Consider the following 13163-nt stretch of genomic DNA (forward strand, 5'->3'; position numbering starts at 1 on the left):
CCTGAATGTCTCCTATGCCTTGAGATAATGTTTTTGCTGTAACTTCTCATCCCTGTTGTAAATTTAAGAATTGTAAACCATAAGGAATGTGCCCTAAGATAGACTGTACCTTGATGTCATTGATTACTATGAATGCAATGTTTTCTGTAATGGTGTATAAGGGGGTTGTAAGACAGAACAAAGTAGTAGTAGTGGTAGTAGTAGTAGTAGTGACAAGAATAGGGGGAGAAGAAGGAATATGAGATGGAGAGGAGACGAGACAAGAATGGAGGGAAGATAGAGGGAGTAATGGAGAGAATGGGAGCAGGAGAGGGGAGCAGAAGAGGAGAGCAGGAGGGGAGCAGGAGAGGAGAGAAGGGAAGCAGGAGCCAGGGGAGAGGAGAAAGGACGCAGAAGATATGAGCAGGAGAGCAGGAGAGTAAAGAATGAGCGGGACAGTAAAGAATGAGAGAAGTAGAGTATTAGAGTAGCCATAGAAATAATAATAATAAAGCATGTAATGAGAAGATTTTGAATTTATTATGGCCCATGACTCCGTAATCCGCTGACGCCACATACGCTTTCGGAAAAACCCTGGAATAAGTTTGCTGGGGCTAGCTCCCGGCACCTCTTGAAAGAAAGACTGACAGGAAAAATAAAAAACAATAGAGGCAGACCGACTGATTACTACAAAAACAAGCAAGTTGCCCGCCCAGGAGACACCAAGGCAAGGGGTCGGGTCCCCTCAGAGTAAACCCCCTTTCAAGACTAAGACTCAATGGGAATACATGCTCTGATTGGTGACCATCTTCACCACGGACAAGGGGAAATGAGGGAAAAACAGCTATGAGGCTGCGAGCTAAAACCTACAACGTTCAATAGACTCCTGTGAACCCAGATGGAGACCTGGTTGGCAAGCAGTGTGGCAAGACCTGGGGACTCTTGGGCCCAGAGTCAGTGACATAGCCACAGAGGACTAGAGTGGAGAGTGAAGTGTCCATTGGATAAGAAGAGAGGGCATATGCACAAGAGCACCCACACTTACAGATAATACCCACTTGACCTGGCTTCAATGTCTGGATGAGCAGAGCGCAGCTAGAAGAAGAAAGAAGAGGGGGGAAAAAAAAGTAATCTGATACAATTTGATGAACTTGACCTACACCTGTGGATGCAGTAGCTCAAAAGTGGGAACAAATCTTTACAGCAAGGATCACTCCCACCCCCTCCATACACAGAGTAGACAGGGATGGGCAACTTGGATATTGGCTACCCAAAATGGGGAACTACAAAGGCAAGAAGTGACTGGCTTGCTTACAAGCTTTCAAGAGGGAGCCTAGATCCAGAGGGCATAGAGGAAGGTAGAATCTCCACTGAGTAGTATCCAAGCTGTCTAGGCGGGACTGATGAAAGGAAATGCAGGTAGGTCTCTTGTGATACAAGGGTAAATAATCAGTCACCAGGACTGATTGTGAAGGTTGTAAATGTATAAGCAGACATTTTGTGGCAAGGAGGGGAGTGATTAACTTTGCAGGCTAGGAGCGGAGGTGCCTGGAGCCATGAAGGGAGTAGAGCTGAGAGCAGGACCCTATCCAGAGAAGCAGCGATCCCCGAGATGGAGGCAGAAATGATGATGTGGAGAGATGGTGCAGCTGGGGACTGGGGACCCAAGGAGGGAGAGGGCCTGTATGCTGACGACCCAGGGTGGGGGGAGGGGCGGGAGGGAGAGCAGACTTGTAGGATGTACCCTTTCATTGATTGGTGATGCATGGAGGGGATTGTAACCATGGCAATGAAACAATATACGATAGGATGAATGTAAAACTAATGTTCTCCCATGTAAACTATCACATCATTCACAATAAAACTTAAAAAAAAAAATCCTTGATAACTTCAATCTTTTCTCCATTTACTATGATTGTGTGTGTTGGTCTAGGTGTGAGGATTTTTGGTTTCTTTACATTGAGTTGTAACCCACACGGAAGAGTGTGGCCTTTGATTTTCATCAGCCAAGTGTTTCAAGTTCTCTTTGCTTTTATTATGAGACTCAGTTAAACTTACTTATTACTTCTGATAGTTATTTGAAGATTCCTTAGGATTTTTTCCATGAAGAATTGTATCATCTGTGAATAGAAACAGTTTTACTTTTTCATGAGCAGTCTTTCGTGTTTTTATTTCTTTTTCTTGCTTTATTGCACTAAGTCCTCTAATAAAGTATAGAATAGAAATGTTGGGAGAAGATTCTCTTATTCCTCGTCTTAGGGGGAAAGCATGACACAACTTACGTCATTATGATATTAGCCGTAGGGTTGGCATTGACACTTTTTATTGCTGAGGTTTTGTTTCTTAAACTCTTGTATTAATTTTGAACTTTGTTGAAAGTTCTTTCTGAATATATTGAGGTGCTCACATGCTTCTCTCCTCTCTTTTGTTGACATGATGAATTACACTGATTTGCTTTTCAAATGTTAGGCTAGTCTTTCATTCTTGGAAAAACACACTTTGTCTAATATGTTGCAGAATTCTGTGTGCTAGTGTTTCATTTTACATCTGTGATGGTTATTATTATATATCAACTTGGCTCGACTTTGATTCTCAGTGATTTGGCGAACATTGTACTGACTACGGTCCCATTATGTAATAATAATTTTATCATATTACATTACATTATGCTAAAAGGTGAAATAATATCATTTTGCCTTTTCCCCACAACATAAAAGGTGACTATACACATGGACCTCACACCAGATGGACTACACAGAAATCAAATTCAGTTCATCTGTGGGAAGGAACGATGGAGAAACTCAACATCAACAGTGAAAACAAAGCCAGGGCTGACTGTGGAACAGACATCAATTGCTCATACGTAAGTTCAGGCTGAAGCTAGAAAAAATCACAACAAATCGGTCAAAGCCAAAACATGACCTTGAAGATATCCCACCTGAATTTAGAGACCATCTCAAGAACAGATATGATGATTTAGACACTAATGACTGAACATCAGAAGAGTTGTGGGATGACATCAAGAACATCATTCATGAAGAAAGCAAAAGGTCATTAAAAAGACAGCAAAGATAGAAAAGATCAAAATGAAAGTCAGAAGAGATTCTGAAACTTGATCTTGAACAGAGAGAGGCTAAAATGAATGGAAGAAATGAGGATGTAAGAGATCTGAACAGAAAGTTTCACAGGGCAGCTTGCGAAGACAAAGTCAAGTATTATAATGAAATGTGCAAAGGCTTTGAGTTAGAAAACAAAAGGAAAGAAAAACACACTCAGCATTTCTTAAGCTAAAAAACTGAAACTATTCAAGCCTTGGGTTGCAATATTGAAGGATTCTATATAGGCACAAAGGAGTCCTGGTGTGGTGCTATAGGATAAGCACTGGACTACTAACCAAAAGGTCCATGGTTCAAACCCACCAGTCGCTACTTGAAAACCCTATACAGGGCTGTTATGAGTCAGACTCGATTCAAGTCACTTACCAACAATAATGATGACGATGAAGGAAAAATATTGGTGGACACAGGAAGCATCAGGAGAAGACCGAAGGAACGCTGAGTCACTGTACCAAAAAGCAATGATATATTCCCAACCATTCCAAGAGGTAGCTATGGTACTGAAGGAAGACATCCAAGCTGTACAGAAGGCACTGGTGTGAAACCAGACTCCAGGAAATGTCTCAACAAACTGACAGAGCGCTGGAAGCACTTGCTAGTCTATGCCAGGGAATCTGGAAGACAACTGTCCAACAGATTAGAAGAGACTCATATATGTGCCCATTCCAAAGAAAGGCCACCCCAAGGAATCCATAAATCATCTAGCAATATCATTAATATTGTATGCAAGTAAAATTTTGCTGAAGATTGCAAAGATGGTTGCAGCAATATATTAATAGGGAATTTCCAGAAATGTAAGCCAGATTCAGAAGAGGATGTGAAACTAGGGATGTCAATGCTGACATCAGATTAGTATTGGCTGAAAGCAGAGGGTAACAGCAAGATGTTTACTTCTGTTTATTGATTATGCAAAGGCATTCAGCTGTGCGCATCATAGGATACTGTAGATAACATTGTGAAGAATGGGTATTCCAGAACATTCCCATGAGGAATCTGTAGAGCAAGAGGCAGTTCTTAGAACAGAACAAAGGGCTATTAAATGGTTTCAAATCAGAAAATTTGTGTGCCAGGATTGCATCTTCTCATCATGCTTATTCAATCTGTATGCACAGCAAATAATCTGAGAAGCTGGATTATATGAAGAAAAACTGAAGAAAGCTCATTAACATCCTGCAATATGCAGATGACACAACCTTGCTTGCTGAAAGTGAAGAGGATTTAAAATACTTACTGATGAAGATCAAAGACTACAGCCTTCAGTATGAACTGACTCAATGTAAAGAAAGCAAAAATCCTCACCACTAGACCAATAACATCCTGATAAATGGATATTAAAGAAAAATGTGGCATCAAATCATCCCTGACATCGCCCTGTCTACTCAGCTGGGTTCGTCATCTGTTGCAAAGGCTATACAGAATTCAGCCACTATACTGACAGTTATGGTGTTTAGAGGGGAGTTAACAGGTTAAAATTCAGGTCTGAAACGTTCAGGACGCAGTTCTTCCAGTCAGGACACTTTCTCCTCTCTGTGTCCACAGGCAGGCCTCTCTCTGGTCCTTGGTCCCTTGACCTGGTCTCTGCCCTGCTCCCGCAATATTACAACATCCTATTAGGGCTGCTGATAAATGCCCACAGGGCACACACTCCACCATAAGCCTCAGCCTATAGGCACTCGGTTTTAGTTCTAAGGGTCAGTAAACCTAACTTCCCCAACTAAGTGCCTGGAGACACCTCACTCTGCAAGCACCCCTCCTGGTCAAAGTCATTCAGATTTACTTGCTCTGTGGACTGGAAGCTCTGTCTTACGGTCTGGTTCTTGGTTCTGATGCAGCTCCTCTGCCACCCCTCCAGGGTCACAGCTTTCTGTCCTTGGGTTGAAGAGGTTCAATGGGCAGGGACCTCAGGGTCCAAAGGACATGCTCCATTCTTGGTGCTTCTTCACTGATGGGAGTGAGATTCCACTCCTGTGTCTGAGATGGCTCATTTTATACCCACACTAGAGTTCCAAGTTTTTCCAGTCACAATGAACTCTGTTAACAGTCATTCAAAATCGTCCTATCAGTATCTTCTCCCACTTCCTCTTATGCAAACCCATAAGGAGAGAGTTACCAAGACTATGGGCAGAGCCTTATGAAGTAGCTCACTGCACTGCAGTGAAGACAAGAGTGAAGTTGTCAAAGACTTCCTTTGGTTTGGATCCACAATTAATACTCAGGGAAGCAGCAGTCAAGAAAACAATGTTTTGCATTAGGTAAACCTGCAATATAAAGAATCTTTAAAGAAGAGCAAAGATGTCACTTTGATGACTAAGGTGTACCTGACCCAAGTTACGGTGTTTTCAGTCACCACATACACATGTGGGAAGTCCTGGTGTGGTACCATAGGATAAGCACTCGACTGCATGGTTGGTGGTTCAAACTCACCAGCTGCTCCTCAGGAACCCTATACAGGGTCACTATAAGTCGAAACTGACTCGACGGCACTTAATAACTACAAAAACAATATGCATGTGAAAGTTGGACAATGAATAAGGAAGACTGAGGAAGAATTGATGGCCTTGAATTACCCGTGTTGGTAAAAAATATTGAATATACCATGGACCAAGTTTTCACTGGAGTCCTGGTATGGTGCTGTGGGCTAATGCGTCAGACTGCAAAGTCATTTGAACTGCAAGGTCAGTGGTTCAAGCTCACCAGCTGCTCCTTGGAAACCCTATTCAGGCTCGCTATGGATAAGAATCGACTTGACAGCACTTAACAAAAACAACATCTTATTTGGAGTCCTGGTGTAGCACTGTGGGTCAATGCACTGGACTGTAAGGGCACTTTAAATCGCAAGGTTGCTGGTTCAAGCTCAGAAGCCACTCCTCAGAAACCCTAAGCAGGGTCTCTATGAGTCGGTACAGACTCTACGGCACTTAACACCAACTACATGTCTTTTTTATCTAGTGTTTCTGTAACAGAAATGCCGCAGATGAGGACCTTTAACAAACCGAAATGTCTTCTCTCACAGCTCTAGGGGAAAGCGTGATCTTTGTCAGCTCCGGGTCTTTCTTTTTGTCTTTGTTTCCTCTCAACATCTGTAGGCTGTTGTTCTGGCTTGGACTGGCTGTAGGGCTTATTTGCTACCAGTACTGTTCTGACTTTTCTCAGTAGCTTTCTAATATCCCCTCTCTTGTTGATCAGGCTCACTTAGTTTTCTTTGATCCATCACCAGTACTTGCATCGGATCTATACTTTGGAGACATAGCTGCAAGCGTAAGTAAGAAGAAAGTTTACGCCAAACACAAACTTACACACGCAACAGAGTGTTAACAGAGTCAGGATCTGACTGTTTTTCCTGGAGTAGGCAAACAGCTGAAGCCACCCAATATTTTCACAAGCGTCACAAAGTTGGGTGGGTGTTTGGTTTTGACCACCATCATATTTGACTCAGGTTTCTAGTGCAGTAGGTTTATGGCAGTTTCTTCACAAGTATGAGTAGCTCTCAATGCAGGTACTTTTCCTAATTGACCTAATTGAACTCTGGGGTTCTGTTATTATATTTTTATTACTTTTCCTAATTGAACTCTGGGGTTCTGTTATTATATTTTTATTACTTTTCCTAATTGAACTCTGGGGTTCTGTTATTATATTTTTATTTCTAAGATTTCCATGAATTTAAAAAATAGTTTTCATGTTTCAACTGAAATTCCACATCTCTTTGCCAATGTTACTTACCAAAAATATTTTTAGTATCTTTGTCATAATTACGTAAACCCTGTCTGATGATTCTAATATCTATTCTGTCTGCTGCTACTGATTAGTTTCCTTCTTGAGCACAGAGCACACATTCTTGTTTGTTTGTTTGTTTGTTTGTATCTTGTAATTTTGATTGCACACCAGACATTTTGTAAAGAGCAACAGACGAGACAGAAATGGCTGCATTCCCTTCTAGAGGAGGGGACACCCCATCTTGACTCAGTTCTCCCGCATGCGCTCTGAGTCAATCTCTGGTTGAGCAGGGTCAGCTGACTCACTCACCGTTGGTCTTCCAACGCCTGCACGTTCCCTTCTTCAGAGCTTCGCCTTGGACAAGATTCGAAAGTTCTCTTTGTGCTTTCCAGCTGAACTATCAGCTTTCTCATCCTGGGAGGTCTCTCTGTTTTGTTGACGGATGACTGTGTTTTGGGTGGTTTCTCTTTGCTGTGGAGGTAGCTGTCTTGTGCTCCGTGAAGGTTCAGAAGGACTTGGGCTTCTCTCTCCTTTCCTGACTCTCCCCGAGCCTGGAAGCGGTTCTGTGTCCTCCTCCTGCCTGCCCAGCGTCATGAATGAGGTGACCCTCACTCTCTGAGCCACCCCCTCCTAAAAAGCCTACAGTCCTGTCCTGCATACCTCACCTCTTCCTCCAGGCCTTGAGCCCTGAGGGAAGGAGTTGGCATGTGGTACAGACTCTCTGTGGCTGAGACTCCCACCCACACAAGACTGTTAAGGGTACACTGACTAAAGGAGCCCTGGTGGCACAGTGGGTTAAGCCTTCGTCTGCTAATGGAAAAACTGCTGGTTCTAGCTCACCAGTGGCTCTTTGGGAGAGAAATGAGGCTGTCAGCTCCCATAAGCCCTTGCAGTCCCAGGAGCTCAGAGGAGTGATTCTCCTCAGTCTTGTAGTGCCGCTGTGAGCCGGAGTCAACGCTCTGGCAGTGGCTTTGATTTGAGGTCTTCAACTATGGTGGACTCTTACTCAGTCACCACCCTGCCAGGGAGAGTCCAGTCACACATCCCCTTCTCCTGTGAGGGACTGGTCAGCTCTGGAGCTGGACTCACCACCCCTCAGCTCACCAATGGATTTCTAGAACTGCTTTTGGGGCTCAGCTGGCGTGCTAACCGGCTTAGTAAGAATGACGGTCCCTATAGCTCACTCCATCCTAACAGAAGTGGAGTTAGATGTGCATTTTGGTATTAACGTTTCTCACTTATAGACTATTTTAAGAATACAGCTTCTCATCTGTATTTTGAAAGTTTGTTTTCCAGAACAGTGGAAGCACGCTTTCCCCTGAGCCATCTGAGAGCAAGTTGTCTCGTCAGGTTGTTTGCGGACAACTTGAGCTGAGGTGTCACCCTGCAACCCCACACACCAACCAGGTGGGCTCCGATTGTGAGTGGACAAGGTCATCTGGGCACAGGCGAGTGGAAGAAGTTTTGCTGAACTCAGAGGACATCAGAGGACCCTGTAAGGACAGGCCTGGGCTCTGGTGCCTGAGCCAGGCAGAAGATGAGGGCCGACTCTGCTTCAGTCACACAAGGTAAACAGACAGACCGACAGACAGCAGGGACCCTGCAGGGCTGTTTTCCATGTAACTTTACTGAGTGCAAACCCCGTTACATGATTTCCTGTCCCAGACACACTCCTGCAAAGACCAGCCCACCTGATAAAGAAGCAATTGTGCCCGATTCTTCACCTGCCTTTGCTCTATTGGCAGCACCTAATCTCCCGGAGGGAGGGCAGGGAGGTGCTGCTTATCTTCCCCACCCTGGAAACTTGCAGCAGCCCCTAGCAAAGGCTTTGAACTCAGCGAGATCCTGAAAGGCCCACTGGCCATAATTAATGGGCAGAGGAAGGAACGGTGCTTATCTGAGACATCCTGGGACAAAACTAATCCCCAGGGGCAAGGCTGAGTCAGTGCTCTCTGGAAGAGACACCGGAGAGCTAGGCAGGCTGCTGAGGGCCAGAGGAGGGCCATCCAATTACTAGAGGCCACTTGGGCTGCTTCCCTGCCACCAGGAGCACATCCAATCTAGGCACCGCGGAGCCTCCTGGGAGCCAGCGGTCCTCGCCCTAGCAGCATGTGGGCACAAGTGTCCAGCTCCTTGGCATTCATGACGTGGCTGATAGACTCTGTCAGTCCAGAGATGTCCACTGACCAGGGACCGGAGCTTGAGCCCTCCATGACACCCCAGAACAGCAGCGGGGTCCCGGTGGTCAGCCTGCACTGGCTGTATGTCCACACGCCCTTCCTCATTACCTTCTGGATCCTGGTGGCTCTCTCATCCCTGTTGGGTAAGCACACGGAGTCAGAGGTGGGAGGGCGCTATGCCCACCAGCTGGTCTGGGCAACAGGGTCCTCTGGTGTCCTATGTGATTTCTCAAGCTGTCTGTAAATGTTTGCCGGTAGGCGCTCTTCCTCCCATGCTACAAAGAGGCCTGTGTGAACCGTGGTATAGCTGAGGGTCAGTGGTCACTTGGTCACCCGACCTTGATGCCTTCCTGGCCTCTCTCAGCCATAGGCTGGCTGGTGGGTGAAGGGCGGCCCAGCCATAGGGCCTGGGGGCTTTTTCAGGTGCCTTTGATGGTAAAGCCCCGTCTGGATGGTCACTGTGGGTGGAAGGGTCTCGTGTTTGTCCTAATGTGTGTAAGAAATGACCACAGAGAGGGCAGCTTTGAGAAGGCGGGTGGTCGACCATTCTCTTCCTCTCGATTCATTGGCTGGCCTGACTGACTACAATGTCACACACCCAGATTTTCACAAACTTCACATCTGGGTTGTCTGAATATGGGAACCTCGCTCTTTACCAGACAGGCACCCTGTCTGTGAAACCACACGGAACAAGTCATTTGTTTATTAGGGTAAGTCAATTTGTGACCTCTGGTATCAAATTCAAAACTAACCGTCCAGCCAATGAGTTAATTAAAGTGAAAATACATCGAGAAGGCATTTTTATGTTTGGTGATCTATTTATGTAATGATACTGAAAGCTGATATTCAATACAAATTTGATGTATCTGATCATGTTGGACTCGGTGGTGCTTCTTCACTCATCTGGCTGGAATCTTCTCTTAAGTGCCTTGGGGAACGGAGGTGGAGCAGGCCCCAGGGCGAGGGCTGGGAGCAGAGACCTAGACCAAGTCCTGTGTGTCCCTCCTCAGATGCTTCACTGACCAGGTTAGTGAGGGAGCCAGTAGGAAAAAGGATGGGATGTTCTGCTAGCAGAAGGCACCTGCCAAATCGTTGGTGTCTGTGCAGGGCCCTCTGCAGAAACCAGGTCATCCCTGTTTGCACAGGCTGGAAACTCCCCTATGCAGATGGGTCTAGAAGCATCGGCTCAGAGCAAGCTGCTCACCTGAGGTCCAGCAAGGTGGGATCCTTAGGGCTGGAGTCCCACCCCACGGACAAACCCACTTAACTCTGATAAAGGGGCACTGGGATGTTGACAAGTCCATTTCTCTGTGATGAAGACAGAAAAGCTGATATTGTTAAGTGCCTTCCAGTTGGCTCTGACTCACAGGGACCCCTGAGTCCAACAGATGTTAGGCCCCCTAGTGGCCTAATTCAGTAGGAGACCCCAAAAAGATCATCAGGACTCGAGTTTGATGCAAAATCAAGAGGTTTATTTACCAACGCGCTGGGGTCCACCTTCACAGACTCCTAAAACCAGGAAACAAAGGTGACATTTGCCAACGCGCTGGGGTCCACCCTTACATAGACTCTTGAAAACAGGAGTTGAGGGTGAGCCTGACTCACTATACACACAAGTTTTTATAGGGTTTCAGGGGGCATAATTGCACAGTACCATAGATACAGTTTCTGATTGGTTGACATTTGGCAAAGTATGAGATGTTACAGTTTAATTGGTCATGGCATGAAGCAACCTTTTTAATCTATAAGCATATGGGTTTTGGCAATTGCAAGTGTTTAGTGTTTAGGATATTCTCATTCGTCTGGGTCAGTCTGACCATTATGAGTTTCTCAAGGATTATTTTAACATTGAGGGCTAACTGATTGACCTTGTTTCTGGAGGGAACTAAAAACTGAGGCCTAGTCTATTTAAAATGCTTCTTGAAGCCTGACTAAAATTTGGTCAAGTAGCTAGGCAAAATCAGTTAGGGCCTTACACAGAAAGTTAAGAACATTCACAATCGTTCTTACATTCGAGCCCATTGTTAGTTCCGTGGTATCGATACGTCTGATTGAGAGTCTTTCTCTTTGTGGTTGACCCTCCACTTTAACAACATGATGTCCTTCTCCAGGGACTGGTACTTCCTAGCAACATGTCCAAAGCACATAACAAAGTCTCACCATCTTTGCTTCTAAGGAACATTTGGGCTGTACTTTTCCCAAGAGAGATGTGTTTGTTCCTCTGACAGTCATGATATATTCAATATTCTTGGCCAATACCATAATTCAAATACATTAATTCCTCTTCAATCTCCCTTATTCATTAACTTTCGCATGCATCTGAGGTGTTTAAAATGCCATGACGTGGGTCTGTCACACCTTAGCCCTCAAAGTGACATCTTTGCTTTTTACCACCTTCAAAAGGTCTTGTGTAGCAGATTTGCCCAATACACTCTGCCATTTGGTTTCCTGACTGCTGCTGCTTCCATGGACGTTGAGTGTGGATCCAAGTGAAGTGAAATCCTCGACACTGTCAAACTTTTTCTTCATTTCTGGTGCTGTTGCATGCTGGCTCAGTTGTGAGGATGTTTGTGTGTTCTCAAAAGACGGCTGTTGTCTTTGAAGAAAAGCTGTTCTGGGAGAGACACTGGTGGCAGGAGCTCACACTTGGAGAAGTCACCTGCAAAGGTGGCACTGAAGTGAGGTGGGAGCTGGGGACATGCTGATAGAACATGCTGAGACCCTGTCTGAACCTCAGTCACCTCTTTGCACCCCCATCGGTCCTGCTGCTGTGACAGGCAGCCTCCAAACTCTCACTTCTGCCAGCTCATGTCTGTATATAAATACGGCTGTGTGTCCCCATGTGTCCCTGTGACAGCACTGTCCCCAGACTCACTGTGAGGGAGGGGCTGTGTGTCCCTATGTGTCAGCACTGTCCCCAGACTCACTGTGAGGGAGGGGCTGTGTGTCCCTATGTGTCAGCACTGTCCCCAGACTCACTGTGAGGGAGGGACTTGGACATCTACCAGATGTGCATGAGTCTGGGCCCCTGGGGCTGACCACTGTGCCTTGCTTGTTCCAGTTCCCACCCCGCCTCTGGATTGCACCTTCTCTGTGTGCTCAGGTTCCCGTGCCCACAGGGAGAGAATGCTACCTCAGAACACAGATTTCTGGGTTGTTAGTCCTTTTTTGTCAGATACCTGAGCACTGGGAGTGAAGTGTCTGCTTCCTTGTCATTTCCTTTAAATTAGTTGTGTGAAAATGCCACTCAACTGTGCTGTGTTGTAACCAGCATCTAAGACAATCTGCCTACCAATGAGGACATCAATGTCCAGCAATGTGGGCTGAGGCGCAAGGGAAATCTTCTGACCAAGAAGCCACTGATACCCTCAAGGTCGGAAGCTCCTTTCTTTGAGGTGCTCAGAGCCTTGCACACCGGCTGGGTGACTTCCTTCTTAGGAAAAATGAGGCAGTGAGTGTCTCATTCCAAAATGTCCATTTCTAGACTCTCAGAGTTGACAAGAGAGTACCTTCCTCAAAGATGTATTGTTGTAACCCTTTAACAGAGCATGGTGAGACAATCAGCAGAGGCGCCGCAGTGGAGGCATGGAAAAGCCAGAGAAGGCTCTTTGCCGGGACAGTTAGGAGCTTTAGATCTAGTATAAAGTAAGGGGAAATAGTTTCAGAGGCTAATCCTCCAATGACGTCTGACTCAGATTTAGCCCTAAAGTGGACTCTCCTACTTGGGCAGGAGCCTTTATTCATGCCTTATCTAATGAGAGACAGCAGGTCTGGTCATACAGCCACATTGTATTTGCACCCTGTATGCCTCAATATAAAAGGCAAGTGTCACCATCAACTATTATATACAAGGACACAGTCATTTTGAGAATTATGCTGTACATATGCAGATACCTAACTGATTTTCAGAGATAAAAGCTCATATTTTGGCTCTCGTGGGTTTGTGTGGACTTGTTTTCATTGTCTTCAGCTTCAGTTTGAATTTGCATATAAGCAATTGCTGGTCTGTTCCACAGTCTGCCCCTGGCCTTGTTTTCACTGATGATATGGAGCTTTTCCAACATCTCTTTCTACAGATGCAGCCAATTTGATTTCTATGTATTCCATCTGGTGAGGTCCATGTGTATACTCATCTCTTATGCTGTCTGAAGAAGATATTTGAAATGAACAAATC

The sequence above is a fragment of the Chrysochloris asiatica genome, unplaced genomic scaffold (assembly GCF_000296735.1).
Source record: "Chrysochloris asiatica unplaced genomic scaffold, ChrAsi1.0 scaffold00424, whole genome shotgun sequence".
Taxonomy (NCBI): Eukaryota; Metazoa; Chordata; class Mammalia; order Afrosoricida; family Chrysochloridae; genus Chrysochloris; species Chrysochloris asiatica.